The sequence below is a fragment of the Nesoenas mayeri genome, assembly GCF_963082525.1.
Source record: "Nesoenas mayeri genome assembly, chromosome: Z".
Taxonomy (NCBI): Eukaryota; Metazoa; Chordata; class Aves; order Columbiformes; family Columbidae; genus Nesoenas; species Nesoenas mayeri.
In genome coordinates, this window is record NC_137542.1 from 40,170,917 (window position 1) to 40,192,178 (window position 21,262).

The following is a 21,262-nucleotide window of genomic DNA, read 5'->3' on the forward strand; positions in this document are numbered from 1 at the left end:
CTCCTTTCTGCAAATGTTTAGATAGCTCATTTATTCACTTTGCATACAGCTGTTATCAGTTTTTCCAGTGCTGATTTTTTTTTTTAATCCATTAGAGAGAAGAACATAAATAATAAAATTGAAAACTATGAATTTATAGAATTGAGATTGTCATCTCAGGATAAGGTTTATTTAGATTTTCTTTCAATAAGAGACACAATACATAACATACTTGCTCAGTAGAAACTAACAAGTTCTTTTAACAATATTTAAATTTCTTTTCTTATCAAATAAATACTGTTCTTAATCTACATTTTGTCTCCTTATGTTTTGTGTTGCCTAAAAACTGATTTCTTGAGTTTTATTTTCAACTTGCACAGCTGTCTCTACTATTATAAAGAAGATAATATATATAGCAATAGGTATAACATTTTAGAATTGGAAAAATATTAATTAATATTTTTGAAAAATATGCCAGTAAACACTATTATGACATTCTACAAAATCAGAATAATTCTTTAAAATTGTGTCTATATTTTTCCTTCCTGCATTTCTACTCTTACTGAAAGAAAATAATGACAATACATTTTAAAACGGAAAGAAATTTTCTAAACTGTGATTTTTTTTAAAACTATTAGGAAGCAGGTCATGAAAGTCTGACCTAGTTTCATTCATTTCTTACATACATTTTGTCCTATACATAAACTTCTTTAAATTGATATACAGATGAGGAAATTCTGCCTTTTTTCATTCATTAGCATTGAAAGTGCAGTTAATCTGCTTAAAAGACTAAAAGATCTCTAATTTTTTATGGCAAAGGACCTACATTTAGAGTAGGGTTTCAAAGATGTATAGGTTGGTGCAAAAGTAATTGCATTCATTTTTTGTTTGGTTTTTTTTACTGTGAATTTTAAAACATTATAACGTCTCAAACACATCTTTATTAATCAAAATAGGAACCATTACAATAAACACAGTTTTGCCAATGATAAATTAGTTCGTTTATTCCTGTAGCATAAAAATCCGTGCTTCAGGATTTGACAAACTCTTGGGAAGCATTTTCTGCATCCTGCTGCCTGTGGAAGGTTTTTCCCTGCAAAACGCTTTTGAGATGCTTGAAGAAGTGGTTGGCAGTAGTTGGTTGGCAGAGGTCAGGTGAATGTGGTGGATGAGGCAAAACTTCATAGCCCAATTTGTTCAAGTTTTGAAGCACTGGTTGTGCAACATGCAGTCAGGTGTTGTCATGAAGTAGAATTGGTCCTCTGTGTTGAACAATGCCAGCTGCAGGTGTTGCAGTTTTTGGTGCATCTCAACGATTTGTTGAGCTACTTTGACAAAACTGAAAATAATTATTCTGGTTAGTGTATTTATGTTTTTCTCAGCAGTGAGATGGGCCCTGAAAAGAGAAAAAAAAATAAATAAATAAATTACTTCATTTCTTTCCACCTCTCAAAAACATACTTGTAGAAAAAATTAAAGAAAATGCAAACAAACAAAAAACAGCAAATAAATGAAAAACTTATTTAATCAATTATCTAATCCTTTAAAATATTTTAAAGTGGGCTTTGTGGGCAATATATTTGACATACATTATACAGGCCTTATCAGCATTTGCCATCTCAGCGGAAGTGAGACCAAAAGCTCTTTATTAACTGCTTTCTTTTTATCAAGATCTGTCCCCTGGATTTAGATCTTGGATTCAGGATCCTGTAAATAAGATTGTCCCTGATTGTGAGACTGCCATTTCCATAGGGGAAGCATATTAACATACAAATATATTTGTGTAAATTAATGTGAATTTATAAACATTTTTTATTTTCTTGTTTCCTTCAGGTAAATGAACATCAGAGCCTTATTTTCTTTTTCTTTTCTTTTCTTTTCTTTTCTTTTCTTTTCTTTTCTTTTCTTTTCTTTTCTTTTCTTTTCTTTTCTTTTCTTTTCTTTTCTTTTCCTTTCTCTTCTTTTCTTTTCTTTTCTTTTCCTTTCCTTTCTCTTCTTTTCTCTTCTTTTCTCTTCTTTTCTCTTCTTTTCTTTTCTTTTCTTTTCTTTTCTTTTCTTTTCTTTTCTTTTCTTTTCTTTTCTTTTCTTTTCTTTTCTTTTCTTTTCTTTTATTTCTTTTCTTTTCTTTTCTTTTCTTTTTTCTTTTTTCCTTTCTTTTCTTTTCTTTTTCCTTTCTTTTCCTTTCCTTTCTTTTCCTTTCCTTTCTTTTCTTTTCTTTTCTTTTCTTTTCTTTTCTTTTCTTTTCTTTTCTTTTCTTTTCTTTTCTTTTCTTTTCTTTTCTTTTCTTTTCTTTTCTTTTCTTTTCTTTTCTTTTCTTTTCTTTTCTTTTCTTTTCTTCTTTTCTTTTTTCTTCCCATTTAAAAAGCCTATAGGACAAGTAGGAGAGTCTAAACCCAAGAATGCTTTTCAAAGCCTTAGCATCAACAGTGCAGAAATATATGTATGATTATTCAGGAAATTATCTTCAGTATCACAGAAGTAAGAAGAGTAAACAACAGCCAGATGACTTTTCCATTAATGGATATTCTGGTTTTGATGAAAACTTTGTTGACAGACATTACAAACACAGAAGTTAGTGTAGTTCTGAGATAGTCAGATAGTAAATCTATTTGCTGTCAGAGTGGGAAAATATTCAAGTGTCTGAGTCAGTGAAGGGCCTTGAAACTTGTTCTTTCAAATCATCACGAGAACTAGAGTAATTTGGATATTCTCTAGGCTACCTTAAGTCTTTCTGTCTCAACCAGAATTAAAACCAACCTGAAATCTCTCTCTGATGCAGTTGTCTTGGATTAGCTCCTCTGTTTTTTATGTCCACAGGTGACTCACTGTCTAAGTTGGATCATTTTTCCTCCAGGACTCGCAAGCCTTCCTGTTGGGTCTTATATGTCCATTTAATGAGCTTTCTTTTTGAAAAATCTTTTCCCTTGTGTTTCTCCAGGAGATTCAATTCAAAAAACATTCCTTCTCTACCTGGAGCCCATAAAAAACCTACAGCAACATTTGCTGGCCAAAGAGTGTTTTTGTTGGACTAATTTTTTTCCATAACTGATTTGCTTCACCAAACTTTGTGTAACCTGACTCAAAACATTCCAATAGAACACATGCAAACAACATGTAAATATGCATATAATTCATAGTTCTTTTTTTTTTTCCAAGCCCAGCAGTATAATTTTTAAATTATACATACATTCTTTAGTCTGCTTTCTTGTTTTTGTTTAAAATACTTGTTCCTCTACTTCAGCTAATTATTTTTTAAAAATTTTTCACTGGGTAGCCAATGTGACCACTATTGTCAACTCATTTTTATGGTAGTTTTAATGATCTTAAAATGACAGGCAAACAAGTAAATCACTATACACTTATGGTACATATAAGGGTAAGTGGGGGTTAGAGCAGAGGACTAGAAGGCAAGCAAGTCAGCTGCTTTGCAAAAAGTCATATTATAAACTTAATAGATTATTCCTATTGTTAAAGCTAAAATGTGTTGCATTAGTATTTCACAATGCTGCATTACAGACTGTAGTTATCTTCCCTTAAAGACAAATATCTTTTCAATCACTTCGTGCACTGCAAGCATTCCAGTCCTGAGCTCATACCAAATACATGAAAAGCAAAATAACCTTCTCTTTCTTATATGTGTTGCTTGTATTTAAAGACTCATTCCAAGTGGACTAATGACACCATTTTTACCCTGGGGTCTTCTTGAGCCCATTTGTAGATGGCTGACAGACACATGAATTTATACAGTGGCCTTTTCAGCAGTTTGAGGCTATACTCACCGCAAAACCCAGCCACTGTCCAACTAACATCACCACCAGTGTCCCTTATTAGTGTTAGATGTAAATGAGTCCCTCTGAATGCTGGAAATGCCAGAGTATGAGCCTTCTCTTAAACTCTATGAGGAAAAAACATTGAAAAACACACACTCACTAACACTTTGATGGAAGCTCCTACATTCAGCTTTACTATACAGGATAATATTTACACATCCTATCAGCAGCCATCCCAAGCTGAAATGTCCTTATCAGCTGGTAACTGTGTGCCTCCAGCAAGCTCTTAGCAGTGCAGGAAGAATGTGAAAGAAAAATTAGTGCAATCCCTGATCCAGGGCTCTTTTCCTCCACAGAAAAGGAGAGAAATCCTAAATGCTCCTATGGATCAGTAGTCACCTTCTCCCCTGACTTTAATGGGAGTGCAAACTAGAGGCTTGCCCCAGTCATCTGTCTTTTAGTTACCTCATCTTTTACATGAGTCTTCACATAGGAACTGTCTTCTGTAAGGCAGGTATTAACTCCTGTTAGTTACTGGTATAAAGCCAAATCTCTTCCCAGAACCAAGAAGCTGTTTTCCTGGCATGCTTCCTTCCTGCTTATCCCTGAGAGCAGAGAACGCTGTACTGGGAGGATGTCTGGACATGAAAAAATGGCCACAAATGGTGTCTCTCTTGTGAAAAATCTCTGGCTGGAGATGACCAGCTGATGACCAGCAAGGACCTCCCTCCAAGTTCTGCTGATCCAGTTTTTTTCTCTAAATCAAGCTTACTGTTTCTCTTAGCAATCCTGCCTTAAGTCAAGAGCTACATCAGTCTGTAAGAGTTCACTGTCTCCTTATCATAGAACAATCTGAACTTTACTTTACTCCTGAATTAAAAGAACTGCTCCTGAATTAAAAGAACATGACGTAATACTTCTAAGTGCACTGAAAAAAAACCCAGGGAGTGGACTGGGGGAGGTTACATGAACTAAAACTTAACTTTCTTGAGATAATTAAAGCCCACATTCTTCTATCAGGAATTTGCATTATGATCCTATTTGACTCTAATCAGATCCCAATGGTTAAATGATAATTACACCATTAGCTTAGGATCAGGTCCATTGACTTCAGTGAATGTAACTCCTTGGCATAAGACAGCAAGAAGAAAATAAAGTTACAGAACACACAAAATAAAGCAAACTAAATATAAATTAATATCTCCATAATCTCTTAAATATGTAAACTTAAATTGCACAAGCATTTAAACTATGTTTAGTCTGTATATTAAATTGTCCTGGTGGTACTGAGATGATTTAGAATCGAGCCTTTTAGAGTGGAGAGTGATGATTTGTAAAAAAGGAACATATGCTCTGAAATAACTGTGTGAGTCATATAACACCAAATACATAAATTGTAAGGCATATCCTCATTTTTGTGTGTGACATTTCATGTATGATATTGGAATTTATGTTCTTTCTGAAATTATAAATTCAAAACTTCTTGCGTTTTCTTTAAGAAGTTACACTGAGAAAAATCTATTTAAGCTCACCAACCACCCACTATAAACCACATCAGAACATTTCTTTTTTAACAACATATCTATTGAATAGTTATAAATAGTTACAGTCATCAAGATCATGTACTTTGCCTTTTCCACTGACTGGACTGGATGCTTTCTTTGGTTTACTCCACCATCTTGTCAAGCTCAGCAAATTCATACTTCATGCTCTTGTACTTCAGGCTTTTTCACACTGTTATTATGCTCTTGTGACTCTTAGAATATCATCCTTGTCAACCCTGCTCTTCTATTTACACTAGCCTCTAAGCCCAGCTTGTACCACAAATATTTATTTGTTTCTCTGTGTGATTCACCCACAGAATTTCTTCTGTGAGATGACCTGCAAAGTTTTATTTCTTTCTTAAAATCATTGCTCCAGAGATCCCTAAGAAAATTGCCCAGGTAACCTGTGACTAGGCTAAGTAAGAGCTATAAATCAAGAATTACCCAGATTCAGATCACCAGTCTGTGCACACTACTGGTTTATGCACTTAATTTATCCTCCCCCTCCCTTTTTCCCTATTACCATGCAATAGCTCAAAGTATTTTGAAAGTAGGAGTTTTTATGAAGGAAGTATGAAGGAACGGAAGAGCAAAGAGTTGAATTGACTGTATCAGCTGCAGTGAAGTATAAGAAAATCTGGAAGGAGTTGCAATTTTCTATAAATTCCTCATACTTTTGAGTGATTAAAGCATTTCATAACGTCAACAGAGCCAGACACTGTACATTTTAATAAAAAGTAAATAGGAGCCAACATCTGATGTACATAAAATCCTTTCAGTACTGGAACACAAGTTAGAGTTCAGTAAAAGCAGAAGTAATCTGTACTACCACAGCATTCCCATATTTCCAGTCTTTTTTCCTCAGTTTGTTTACCTTCTTGAGTTAATTTCTCAAGGCAAAGTATTGATAAATAGAACGGTCTTTTATTTTTTTTGTCTTTTGTTTTTAATAAAACAGATATCATATAAATTAGTCACTACTGTGTTTGCTTAACTACTTTCTGACTAATTAATTTAATGTCAATAATTTTCTGTTACCAAAACAAAACAAACAAACAAAAAAATAAAGTATATACTGTAATTTTAACTTATAAAAATCTTCCTCATTGTACTGATTTGACTGAATATGGGTTAATTTTCTTCATGCAGTTAGAAACCTTTCTATTCCATAGCTAACACGCTCATTATTTGGACTTAGTTTGAGAACAAGAGATAAGACAGAGCTAATATTTTATTACTCTGGTCTGAGAGCTGAGGACACTCTGAGTGCTCTGCCCACAGGTGTGAGACATCAAGGAAGGGCAGCATGGATGGGGCAGAGCTTGGCTGACATCCAGACCGATCAATGAGAGTATTCCCTCCTATTAGCATCATGGTAATTATTTAAGAAGAGTTGGGACCTTCTGGGTGGTTCTTCTTCTCCTCTTCCCCCCTCTCTCTCTCTCTGGAACACAGCTGGAGGGGTTTCAGTCGGGACACTTAGTCCAGCCTTTTGTCATTTTGCAGAGTCCTCTGGGATTTTCTGCCTTTTTTTCCTCTCTTTTCTCCCTCTGGGATCAGCTTTGGGAAGGGGTGTGGCTTGCTGCAATTGGCTGCTCAGTTGTGGACAGAGCTTGTGAGGAATTGCCTTGAGTATCTTTTATTTCTATTATATATATATTTACTAGTAGTTTATTAGTATTCTGTTATTTTATTAAACTGTGTTTGTTTCAGTCCAAGTTTCTCCCTTCCCTTTTGATTCTCTCTCTTCTTGTGGGGGATGAGGGAGGGGTTCAGTGAGCAGCCGTCATGGTTGTATTGCTAGCTTGGATTAAACCATGACCATCATTATCTGTGTTTCTAATTATGTCTCTGATTGGCTACATACACACAAAGCACCGGTGACTGACTGCATGTTTGCTTCTGCTTTATTATCTTTCAAATTCATGTAATCACGCAATTATCCTAACAAGACCATGCTTTCAATGAAAGTGGAATGGATGGGCAATTATCCACAAGAGATGGATTTGTAATATAATGTGATCTAAAATATATAATACATACATGCATTCCATAGGAAAGAAATTATAGCCTGCCAAAAACAGCTGAAGAATTTTTTTCTTCATACTAAATGAGTTTGAGATTTGCATGGAGAGACACAGGTACCTGTCTTCAGAATTCACTTTGTATATTACCTCAGAGACCACACTAGTCAGAGAAAATATTGTGAAAAATAATAGGTGAATTCTTCAGTTTTCTAAGAACTTTTTTTGCAATGAAAATTCCCTTGGGATCTTCTGTACTGATAAAACCACTCACCCAATATACTGGAACGAGTGGTGAGAGGGTTCCATGATTTGTACAAATAGATAAGTTATTGTAAAGTGTATAAATTAAATGATACCAATTATTTCTTCTAAATGAAATGAAAACAATTTAAGAGCTTTTGAAGTACTTGTTGCAGAGGAGTTTTAATTCAGATTCAAATCTAGAAAAAATAACATGTCTTCTTTCTGGTCTATGAAACTAATAACATTAATTTAATGTACATTGGATAACAGTAGTTAGATCAATATAATTAAAAACAGTGGAACTGGCTACTGCTATTATTACTTGATACATCTTTCTATTTTGAGTGCTCTCGAGGACTACTGTTTGACTGTGTTAAGTATTGTACCAACACATATGGGTGCCTTGCACAAGACCCAGAAAGTAGAGCCTTCTGTAAGCTCTGGAGAGTTTTTGCACCTTTCACACTGTACTTTCTTATCTGAGGCAATTTTTCTGGTATTCATTATTACTAAAGCCAGTTACAACAGAGCATTTAGTTATAGCTTGTTGAAGCTGCTGATGGAGTCATTCAAACTGCTTCTAAGCCAAAGAATATCTAAGTAAACACCTTAAATACCTCAAAATCTGCATTTCTTCTTCATATGTTTGATTATCTATTTACATTTGTAAATTCTGTACTCTTAAATTAGCTCTTGAAAGGTGGAAATTCATCTTAACATAAGCCACATTAAAGATAGGCAAAGAACAGAGGTACCATGAAGACTTTAATCTTCACAGTGGTCACACAGCAGTTTAACAGACCTTTATTTTCTAAGTAAATCAAGCTAATTATCAGAAATAAATATTTTGTGGTTCTTTCAATAGACAGTATTCCAAGGTTCTCAGAAATTCATCTCTCCTTCAGTGTGATTGTCTCAGAGAAAGGGAGTAAATTGTTTGAAGAATGTTAACAATTTCAACCTGATTGCAGTTCATCCTAGCTATCTTGTGATCTGCAATGGTGTTTTAAAGGAGAATCTCCTAGATCAGTCATCTCTTTCTCTTGTTTGGTTTGTGTAAGCAATTAGGCAAGAAAATCTACTGGAATTTCTTTGGGAAATGTAAATTACTGAAATAACTGTGCATCGTGGGTTTTTTTAAAGTTCATCAAAATAGCACTGCTATTGTTAGGAGACAAATATATTTCAGAAAACTTTGTTTTAGTGTATCAGCTTTACAAATAACAGGAGATGGAAACTGATGTATGTTATTTTGCTAGATACTTTCTTGTATTCTGGCATGTTTTATTGTTTCAATTACTATTTTTACAATAGTCAGCGAACACAAGCATACATGTACTCTGTATTGTTAACAGATCATAGAATGGTCTGGGTTGGAAGGGAACTTAAAGATCATCTAGATCTAAACACTCCTGCCAAGTGCAGAGGCACTTTCCACTAGACCGGTTTGCTCCAAGCTGCAGCCATCTTGGCCTTGAACACTTGAACAGCTATGGGGTATCCACAACTTCTCTGTCAGCCTCTTACAGTGACTCAGTGCCTTAATGGTAAAATATTTCTTCCATATATCTAATCTAAATCTATCCTCTTTCACTTTAAAGCCATTACCCCTTGTCCTATTGCTAATTAGTCAAATGAGAAGAAGTGCACACAGTACTGAAGGTGAGGCTGTACTAATGCTAAATACAGCAGGATAATCACCTCTTTTGGCTATCTGTTTATGCTGTGTTTGGTGCGCACCTGGATGCAGTTTGCCCTCTTGGTTGCCATGGAACATCAGTGACTCATTTTGCACCTGTTGTGAACCAGCAAGCTCAACTCCCTTTCTACAAGGCTGATCTTACCATTTTCACAGAATCACAGAATGGCTGGGGTTGGAAGTGATCTCTGGAGATCATTTCATCCAACCCACCTGCTAAACAGGGTTCACCTAGAGCAGATCACACAGGAATGCATCCAGGTGGGTTTTGAATGTTTCCAGAGAAGGAGACTCCACATTTCTGGGTAGCCTGTTCCAGTGCTCTGTCACCCTCACTGTGAAGACGTTTCTCTGCATATTCAGATGGAACCTCCTGTGTTTCCATCTGTGCCCATTGCCACTCAAGGTATCATTGGGCACCGCTAAAAACACTTCTGTCCCATCCTCTTGAAACCCACTCGTGAGATATGAGCATTGATAAGATCCCCTCTCAGCCTTCTCCAGGCTAAACAGACCCAACTCTCACAGTCTTTCCTCATAAGAAAGATGCACCAGACCCCTAATCATCTTTGCAGTCCTCTGCTGGACTCTCTTAGAATCCTAGCATGTCCCGAGTTGGAAGGGACCCACAAGGATCATTGAGTCCAACTCCTGTCCCTGCATATGACAACGCCACAGTTAACACTTTGTGTTTGAGAGTGTTGTCCAGTCTCTTCTTGAATAATGACAGACTTGGGGCTATTCCTGCCTCCCAGAGGAACCTGTTCAAGTGTTCCACCACCCTCCAGAGGAAAAACCTTTTCCTAACATCCAGCCTAAACCTCCTTGGCACATATTCCTACCATTCCCTCAAGTTCTGTCATTGGTCACTAAAGAGAAGAGTTTCACACTTACCCTTCCTCCTCCCCTTGTGAGGAAGCTGTAGACCACAATGAGGTCTCCTGTCAGTCTCCTCTTCTCCAGGGTGAACAAACCAAGTGACTCCAGCCGCTCCTCATATGTCTTCCCCTCCAAACCCTTCAGCCCTCTTCATAGCCCTCTTCTGGACACTCTCTAGTAACTTAATATCTTTTCTATACTGTGGTGTCCAGCACTGCACACAGTACTCCAGGTGAGGCCACACCACTGCAGAGCAGGGCAACCACCTCCCTCGAATGGCTGGCAATACTGTGCTTGATGCACTCCAGGACATGGTTGGCCCTTTTGACTGCCAGGGCACACTGTTGGCTCATGTTCAACTTGCCATCAACTGGAACCCCCAAATCCCTCTCTGTAGAGCTTCTTTCCAGCATCTTGTCCCCCAGTCTGCAGGTAGAGCCAGGTTTGGCATTTCCTAGGTGCAAAATCTGGCACTTGCCCTTGTTGAACTTCACGCGGTTGGTGATTGTTCAGTTCTGCAGTTTGTTCAGATCCCTCTGCAGGGCCTCTTTGCCCTCAAGAATGTTGATAGCTCCCTCCAATTTTATATCATCAGCAAATTTACTAAGGAATCCCTCAAGTCCTGAGTCTAAGTTATTTATGAAGACACTGAAGATTGCTGGCTCTACGATGAATCCCTACAGAACCCCACTAGTGACTGGTCACCAGACCAACATAACCCCATTTACTAGAACCTTTTGAGCCCGGCCCATCAGCCAATTGCTCACCCACTGCATTGTGTGTTCACCCAGCTGTATGCTGGCCATTTTTTCCAGTAGGATACTGTGAGAGACAGTATCAAAGGCTGTACTGAAATCCAAAATGATCGCTTTGACAGGCTTCCCTTGGTCAAATAGGTGGGTAACCTTGTTGTTGAACAAAATCAAGTTTGACAAGCAAGACTTTTCGATCATGAACCTGTGCTTGTCTGGGACCAATGACTGTGTCGATTTTCAATTTTTTTTTCAATAACTACTAGAACAATTTTCTCCATGATTTTGCTGGGAACAGAAGTGAGGCTGATGGGCCTGTTGTTGCCAGGGTCATCCCTGTTGGCCTTCTTGTAGATTGGTATAACATTTGCCAGCTTCCAGTCATCCGGGACCTCTCCAGATTCCCAAGAGTGTTGAAAAATCACAAAGAAATGTCTCACTATGACATCACCCAGCTCTTTTAAGCACCCTTGGATGGATCCCATTAGGCCCAATGACTTGTATGGATTTAGCTGGAGTAGCAAATCCCTTACAAGTTCTGGAATGACTGGAAGTTTATCAGTCTTGCAGCCATAATTTTCTAGCCCAGAGAAATGGGGGCTCTCACTCCATCATCAGTGTTTAAGACTGAGGTAAAGAAAGCATTAAACATCTCACCTTTGTCTATGTTCCCATTAAAAAGGTGACCATGCTCACCAAGTAATAGCCCAGTGTTATTTCTAGTTTGACTTTTGACATTAATATATTTTTAAAAGCCTTCTTTATTGTCCTTCGCAGCTTCAATTCCAGTTGAGCTTTGGTCATACATACTTCCTCCCAACAGTGGCAAACAGCATTTCTGTAGTCCTCCCATGTTACCTGCCTTGCTTCCACTGAACATGTAATTTCTTTTTGCACTGTATTTCAAGAACAAGGCCCCTGCTAAACCAGGGGGTTTTTTGCCTCACCCGCTATATTTTCAGCATTTTGGAATTGCCTGGTCCTGTGATTTTAGCAGGTGGTACTTAAAAAATGACTAACACTGACGGGCCCCAACACCTTCAAAAGCTTCTTCCATGTGAATATTACTAAGTAGTTCTCTGAGCAGCCTGAAGTCTGCTCTCCTCATACATAGTGTTAAGGTCTTGCTGGCAGTTTTCCACCCATTAGCAAAGATTTCTGAACCTGACTGCTTCATGGTCATTGTGGCCAAGTGAGCCACCAGTCACCACTTCTCTCACAAGACTCTCTCTGTTAGTGAGAATCAAACCTAAGAAGTCACCTTTTCTGGTCATTTCCCTTAGTACCTGTACTAAGAACTTATCTTCCAGGTGCTTCAGGAATCTTCTGCAGCTGTTGGTGCCCGTTGTGTGATATTTCCAGTTGACCCTGTGCAAGCTGAAGTTCCCCATAAGGACAAGGGCAGATGACTTGGAGGTTTTGTTTAGTTCCTTAAAGAATAGCTCATCAGTGGTGTCATCCTGGTTGGGTGGCACTCACAACAACATCCACTTTATTTGTCTGACCCTTAATACTTACTCAGAGGCTCTAAACTTTGCCATCTCCAACTGCCAGATCCATGCAACTCAGCCACTCTACCATATACAGTGCCAGCCCCTGCTGCCTCTCTTACCCTGCCTATCCCTTCTGAAGAGCCTGTAGTTGTCCATCATGGCACACTAGCCACAGGATTCATCCCACCAGGTTTTGCTTATACCAATAATGTGACATGCCTGGGGCCGGGCCAAGGTTTCTAGTTCATCTTGCTTTTTCCTCAGGCTGCGTGCAGTAGTGCAGAAGCACTTCAAGAGTGGTTGATTGTGCCCCTCATTTCATGGCACAGTCCAAGGAATTTCACTGCCAAGCATGTTCTCAAGCTTTGGTGTGCCACCCTGCTGCTCATCACTGACTGCCCTTGGACTGCCCTCATCTCCCTTCCAATGTAGTTTAAAATCCTATCAATCAGCCTTGCTAACCCCTGAGCAAACACCACTTTCCCCTTCTGTGAGAGGTACATTCCATCGTGTGTCCTGAGACCTGGCAAAGGACTGACTATCCCATGGTCAAAAAACCCAGTGTTTCATCGGTGACAGTGGTTGTGGAGCCACATGTTGATTGATTGGGCCTACCTGTTCTATTCTGTATTTCTGCCCACTATAGAAAGGATGTAGGAGTAAAACACCTGAGCACCTGAGTTCTGAAACCGCTTTTAATTTGCTTAATACTGCTTTTTCCTATCTCTTCCCTGCCAACATTAAAAACCAACGGCGGGTAATAATCAGTCTGAGGAGTTGTTGAGCCACATCTCTTACCCCGGCCTCAGGGAGGCAGAAGACTTCTCTGTGGGTTTAATTGGGTTGGGATTATTTGGCCCTCTGTTCCCTTCAGAAGGGAGTCACCTATGACAATTACCCTTCTTTGTCTCTTTACATGTGAAGTTTTAATGGGTTTGTTGGGTTTCATGTGGGACTGTCAAGGGTTTTGACTGCGAGATGACAATAAAACTCTGGCAGATGTATTGTTAACTTCCTCTCCTCCCTCCCTTCCCCCTTTTTCTCCTCCCTCTCCCCCCTTCCCACTAAGGACAGGCAATCGGGAGGAAAAGAAGGACAGAGAGAAAAGAGTTGGAAACATTAAATATGTTTTACTAATAATAAGAATAGAGAAAATAATACAAAATATACAAAACCAATCTTGAAAGTCTCAGAAACTGCAGACCCAGCACCCAAAGTCCTGGATTGGACTCTGCAGCCAACCGGAGTTGGGTTCAGTCTATCACTAGGCCTCAGCTCGCAGGGACGACTAGCAAGGTCTTCTCCTAAGCAAATAAGCCATAACCAAAAGGGAAAAAGGAAAAAGAGACGAGATCCTTGTGATCTCCCACTTTTAAATGAAGTATTCACGTGAATGGAATGTTATACACAGTTGGTCAGTTTCTTGGTCACCTGTTTCTTGTTGCCCCTCTCGCGAGATGTCCATCCATGCTTATCAATAAGTTTGCATAACATTGGTATGTTTACCAAAACATGTATCTGGTTCTCCAGGAAAATGCAGCTAATATGAAGGCTTTAGCTGACAGGAAAATTCACTAAAAAGAGAAATTTGTTTTTTAACAAAACCAGGACAGGGACATGGATTGCCTAGAGGATACCTCCTTCCCAGAAGGGTCTTCATCAGCAGCATCAGCTGCTCGCCTATCCAGTTCCAGGGCTTCATACCTGTTGTATACAGGCACCTGGGAAGGTGGGGCAGGCTGAGGTTGTGTTTGTCTTCCACCTCGAGCAGGAATCCATTTCCATTCTCCCCCATCTGCTGGGTCACCCCTTATGGCTTGCGGTGAGAGGGTAAGGAGTCCTTTGTATCCGATGCCATGGCTGGTTTCTACTTCTGCATCAGGGATGGTAGACTGTGAGTTCACCAGTCAGTATCCTTTTCTGACTCTCTGATGCTCCTCAGTCTGGAGACCTCCTCTTGAAGTTCTGACCCCAGGCTGAGCAGCTCCTTCATTTGAGCACGTTGTCCACAGGTGAGCTCACTGCTGCCATCAGTCCCTGAGGAGAAACTAGGGCACACTTTGCAACCCAGGACCTGGACAGCTGTATCTTCCCTTCCAAGCTCAGTCTGGGTGGCCGCATCAGTTCTTGCAGCCAGAGGGACCGTGAGTGATGCTGAAGGCATCTTCACCAGGTGGATACCATGCCTCCTGCTGTATCAAGCTCCTTGCCAGGTCATTGCTAGCACTGTTTGAAGTGGCAATGTCCTCCCCACTCACCCTTGTCTCTCATCCTTCTGTATTAACTACCTCATCCCCGTTTGCTGCGTTCCTGGTTGCCTGCACTCCTGTTCACCTTTTGAGTAATTCCTTCTCCTTCTCAAACTAAGGAACCCAGAACTGTATGCAGTAGTCCAGATGCGGCCACACAAGGGCAGAGTAGAGGAGGAGGTTAACTTCCCTCAACCTGATGGTCACACTTTTCCTAAGGCACCCCAGGATACCATTTGCCTTCTTGGCCGAAAGGCCACATTACTGGCTCATGGTCAACATGATGTCCACTATGACTCCCAGGTCCATTTTTGCAAGGCTGCTTGCTAGCAGGCCAGCCCCTAACCTGTAGTGGTACATGGCGTTATTCGTCTCCAGGTGCAAGACCTTACACTTGCCCTTGTTGAATTTAATCAGGTTCTTCTCCACTCAGTCCTTCAGCCTATTCATGTCTAACTGAATGGCAGCACATTCTTCTGGTGTATCAACCCTTCCTCCCAGTTTTCTATCATCAGCAAACTTGCTGAGGGTGCACTCAGTCTCTTCATCCAGGTCATTGATGAACAGGTTGAGCAGGACTGAACCTCTGAACCTGGGACTGTCCTCTGGGGAACCTCACTAAACCAGCTAGAGACCTCCAGCCAGACTTTGCAGAAGCCTCTGAGCTCTGCCATCCAGGCAGTAATCAATCCATCTCACAGTGCACTCATCCAACCTGCACTTCCTAAGCTCACCTATGAGGATATTGTGAGACAGTGTCAATAGCCTTGCTGAAGTTAAGGTAAACAATGTCCACTGCTCTCCCCTCATCTACTCAGCCAGTTATACCACCATAGACAGCTATGATTTGACCAACATGATTCCTCCTTGGTGAATCCAGGCTGACTACTCCTGATAACCTTCTACTTGGAGATGAGATCCAGAATGATTGTGAATGAAAATCCATCACCCTTCCAGGGATGGAGGTGAAGCTGGTTGGCCTGTAGTTTCCTGGGTCATCCTTCTTGCTCTTTTCAAATATTGGAGTCACATTGGCTTTCTTCCAGTCCTCCCTAATCTTCTTTTTGCTGCTGATGTACTTGAAGAAGCCCTTCTTCTTGTCCTTGACATCCATCACCAGATTAAATTCCAAGTGGAGCTTTCCCTTCCTCACTGCATCCCTTCATAATCTAACAGCCTCCTAATATTCCTTCCAGGTGATCTGTCCCTTTTTCCACAATACATAATCATCCTTCTTCCATTTGAGTTTGACAGAAGATCCTTAATCATCTCTGCAGGCCTTCTGCTGTCTTTATTTGATTTCTTGCTCATAGGGATATATTGATCTTGTTCTTGGAGGAAGTGATGTTTGAGTATTAACCAGCTCTCTTGATCCACCTTTCCTTCTGGAGCCTTAACCCATGGGATTCTTCCAAGTAAGACCTTGGAGAAGCCAAAGTTAGTTCTCCTGAAGTCCATGGTTTTAATCCTACTTTTTGCCCTGCTTCCTCCACGCAAGATCCTGAAGTCCACTATCTCATGCTTGTTGCAGCACATCTCTGCTCCTTGACTCCTCCTGTCGGTGTCAAGTAGTTGTCATTAGTGACCTGTAGGAACATCCTGAATTGTGCCTGCTTAGCTGTGTTGTCTTCCTAGAAGATATCAGGGTGATTGAAATCCCCTGTAAGAACCAGAACATGTGATTGTGAGTCTACTCACAGCTGTCTGCAGAAAGCATCATCAGCTACCACTTCCTGTTCAGGTGGCCTGTAGTAAACATCCATATACAGCCAAAAAATATTTTCCCATATACAGCCAAAATATTTTGTAAAGAGGGATTAGAGTAGTACCACTTTCTACCTCCAAATTTGTCTGAGTTGCAGTGAAAATATATGTATTTTTCATTCCCTTTAAAAACTGTTATCTTTAATGAAGCCTAAAAGACATACAAACACAGCTTTTTTGAATGTTAGTGGAATATTGAAAGTGTTGAAAAAGCAGAGAAATTTTCTATGGTTTTCCTGTAAATTACATTGTTTAGTGACAAGGAAGATAATTTTTGAACTAAGACCTTTCACATATATTTGATGCTTTCTACTACCCAATTTCTACCTAGTACTACTTTCCTCTCTTTTCCTCTTCAGTGGCTGTGTCACTGCTGTAGTGCTTTTTACTTCCTTTCTTTCTCCCTTTTACCTTCTCTTCTGATGTACAGATAATAAATACGATTTCAGTAAAAGGAAGAGCCTACTTTAAAACCTTGAATTCATTTGCATTTTTGGAAACCCCATATATAACTGCCCCTATAAAGCACAGTAGAGTAAAGAAAATGAGGGTGCTATGAGAGATGTGACAACAGAAATAACTTGGGTAAGAGTATTCTGGGTAGCGAGATTTTTCATAATTTTTTGTGCCTCTGTTGATAACACGTTATTTGCTAATTATCATTCTCGTTGTGTGATTGACTCTCCACTACTGATCATAATGTGCAGATGATGAGTCTCTCTTTCAGTTTCTTTTACCCATACTGAGATAGTACATACACCAACATAGATTAATATAGTTGTGCTGCTTTTCAGCAGAGCACAGTTTAAATACGATTTACCGTTGTCAATGCAAATACTAACACAGAGCATAGACCCAGCACCCAGAATAAATTTCTGCTGGGACCCAGGACAGGCTCTGTCTGATTTGCCTTTCAAAATAAAACCTTGTCCCTGTCCACTAAAACAGACTAGAGTGATGGAGAATGACCCTTTACCTCTGATGTGCTGAAAGAAATTCAAATCCACAGTGGGCAGAAGCTCAATTCCACTGGCTTCTCTAAAAGGGCAGAATGTAGCAGGAGAGAAACTTCAGCAAAGGCCTGGGGCTCTTGCCATACTGCTACGGAGGGTCCTAAATAAACCAGAATAAATGCAATGAAATCAGGGGAGCTGAAGATGCTTTCTGGAGTTTCCTAACTTTTTTTTTTTTACTGAATTATACCACAGTGACATCAAACACCTTTTGTGGAAAGGGTTGAGTAACAGAGTATTGGCTTGTATATATATTCAGGATTACATAGCTTTCTCCAGAGCAGAGTTCATACTGGCCTCACCAGATGGTACCAGCCTATGTTAGAAAGAAAATTAATGCTTTACATAATAAATAACTCTAATGTTCTCTTAACTTCAGTAATCCATTGTGATTACATGCAGTGTGGGAACGTCTCTTCCTTAGGCCCAGGTACAATTTGGTTTCTGTTTCTTTCTCCTTTTTTTTTTTTGTTTTGTTTTTGACTTCTATTGTTTTTCTGTGTATTCTTCTGTTCTTTCCTCTTAATTTTTATCCCTTCAGTGTGTTCAGAAAGTGGAATTGGACATTCAAAAAAATCATCATCCAGCTTCACAACTGATACTCCAAAGGAGTGTGATACAGTTCACATGTTTGTGAATTAATCTGTCCGCAAATTTCTGCCTGAGTTTACATTCAGTTCACGTTCATTTCATTTTACAATATTTAATTCTACAATGATGAGGGATGGGCATATACGTTTTTGTGGGTTTTTTTTTTTTAAAAAAAAAAAAGTTGAATTCTGAGTGATCTGAATATATAGTGAATAGCAATAAAAAAATATACCCAGGCCCAATCTGTCCACCTACATCCATCAGCAGCAAAACTTGTTAAACTTCAATGTAATAATCTGACAGAAAGTCTGTATGGGACTTCTTTAAATATAAAGTCTTTCAATAAATGTATGGAGAAATCAGATTCCTCCTTTCGTATGCTTCTTTGGAAAACTTCAGTCAAAACCAAACTGAAAAAAAACCACAATCCCAAACATATCCCCCACCTAGGCAACAACAAAACAACATTTCAAACATTCCATATGTGCATACTTGTCAATGCACCTGAATTAAACAATCCAAATCACTGTGGCAAGGAGTCACTGAGACTCGGCTGGATACTGTACTGCCAATGTGCAGCACCAGAGGATTAGAGGATTCTTTCATGTGGTGACTAAATATTTTTCCAAATTGGACCCGAAGAAACCCCAAGCTGGAACTTCGTTGCCAGGGATGTTTCCTCTATTTCTCTATTTTATCTTTTTCTTATTGTTTTGTTTTGTTTGGGGTTTTTTGTGTTTTGCTTTGTTTGGCTGGGGGCGGGGGGGGATGTTTGGTTTAGTTTCTGGTTTTTTATTTGGTTGGTGGTTTTTTTTTACTTTACTGGTTTTGTGAAAATCACACGAAGGAAATACTGTTCTCACACAGTTTCAGAAAGGTAAAGGAAAAATTACTCCTTTACTTTTTTCTGTCTTGCTATTTTTGTTCAGTGCTTGCTGTATGCTTCTTTCCCAGACAGTCTTTCTGTGAGTTCATTTTCATTGCTGTGCAACTAATAACTTGCTGGACGAATCCAAAGTTTTCTCCCTGTGCTTCATTCTCAGCACTTCAGTTTTTGACAGTTATTTTTCTCCTTTTGCTGGTAGCATTTCTTGTCCATTGCACTGGCATTTCTAGCTAGCTTTTGTCTCTCCACAGTATGCACGTGTGTTCTTCAGGGACTTCATGGACTCCTCCAGCCAGCACTGTGTTGTCACCTGCTCAAAATGCTATCTATTAGGGCTCCAGCTGCAACTCACTCTGCATTGTGCTGGCATTTCCTACTATGCAAAATGAGTCCTTTTTTTTTTTTTTTTTTCTTCCCAGTCTGATAATAACTGAAATTTTTGGTTAGTAACAGATTACTCAAAGAGACATAACAGGTCACAGTTTTACACCTTATATTGTTGATGTTGCTGAATCTGCTTAGGATATTATGATACAAAGTTCTTATTACTTATTTTGGACTGGTCTTTATGAATTTCAACTTATATATTATTCATAATCTAACCAAACAGATCTCTAAAAATTCATTCAATTCTTTACTTTGACTGGTCCCTTTATTTTTACCTTTTGCATGGTCAGTATCATTGCTTTTATTGGTTATTTCTGCACTGCAACACATTACAAGTTTATCCATGATTAGGACTCCAAAGTAGACAAGACTTTCTTGTTCGAATATAAGGAGCAGGGTAGAAATTGAGACAGAATGATTGAAAACAAAATCTTTTCAGTGTCTGGGTTTAAATTAAAGAGAAATATATATTGTTTCCAATCATCTTAATATGTTTCTTTTAATCCATACGGCACTCCAAGTTTCAGCACTATTTCCTTTAACTTATGTTGGTTATATGTGTAATTAAACATAACGAAGAGGTGTAAGGCTAAAAGCTGAGTTTTAAAATTTCAAGAGGAAACATCTCAAAATTTTCAAAATGGAAACTTTTTTTAAAAAATGTTCAAATTACATATTTCAGTGTTTGAAATATTTTACTTTTTATTTTGTCTAAATTATTTGCAAATCTTTATTGCTTTAACTCCCCAAGGGAAAAAACAAACAAACAAACAAACAAACAACATACCAAATTCTTCATAGATCTACAGGAAAATAATACAGAAAAATAGCAATGATTATTATCTATCTCAAAGCATATGGTGCTTAAAACTTTTGTTTACAATAGATCTAGAAATACATATATATTTTTTAAAATCAAAATCGGGTATATTGACATTCTTGAATGCAACAAAGTTTTATAGGGACTGGTTACATAAAATGTCCTACTAAAAGCTATGCTAGTCCTTAATTTTTCATGATCACTTAGTAAGACTTTTTTTTTCCTATAAAAAGCTTATTCCCTAAACAGAAAATCAGGCACAAAAGTAATGGTCATTACTGAGAATTCTACTGATAGTTTCAAGGAAATGTTTTCCATCTAATTGACTAAAAAGAGATATGTCTTTCTGCAGAAGAACAGATTGTATTTGCTTCAAGAATTTGAGAAATTAAAAAATAGCTAAAAGTAATTTTATTACTTTATACATTAATGCCTGCCCTCCTGTTCCTTTTTCTGTTAAATACTTTATATAATATGTTCCCACTTTGTTTTATATAATCTTTTTCCAATGTGAAATTAATCTCAACCCCACATTTTTGGAAGAGGAGTAGTATGTGGTATTTTAAAATGAAGAATTTCTGGAAGAAAATTCTAAACTGCTCTCTGGACCTGAAGATAAATTTCATGGGAAGTGCTGTATTTTAAATGTATTTTATAATTGGTTTTATTTTTTCATTGAGGGGAGGTGAAGAATGAAAGCAAACCAAACAAACAAATAAAAAAAAACACTGTCTCATTAGCCTCTAAGGCATTTCCAACATCTTTCTTGAATGTGTTTACACTTCATTTTCTTGAACAGTACAGTGAGGACTTTTGTGTTCTTTATCAACTTGCTGCTCTTTCCAAATGTTCTGTACATCAGGAATGATAAAGAATAAATAAATTTTTTTAAAAAATCAAAAACAAACAAACAAACAAAAAGAACATATCTAATCAATCTTCACTTTCCAGCAGGGCTCAACATATTGTGCTTCTGTTTTTTACATTGTGTCAGGAATGCTTTTGAACGTTTCGACCTGGTATCAATTCTGTGTATCAGGAGATGCCAACTATACATTTTTGTAGCAGACGAATATCCATAACTCAAAACAGCGTTGCTGGAGGAAGCAAAATATGGAGACTATTTTACCAAGAGTCATCAAAGTCATTAACATTGACTTAGAAAA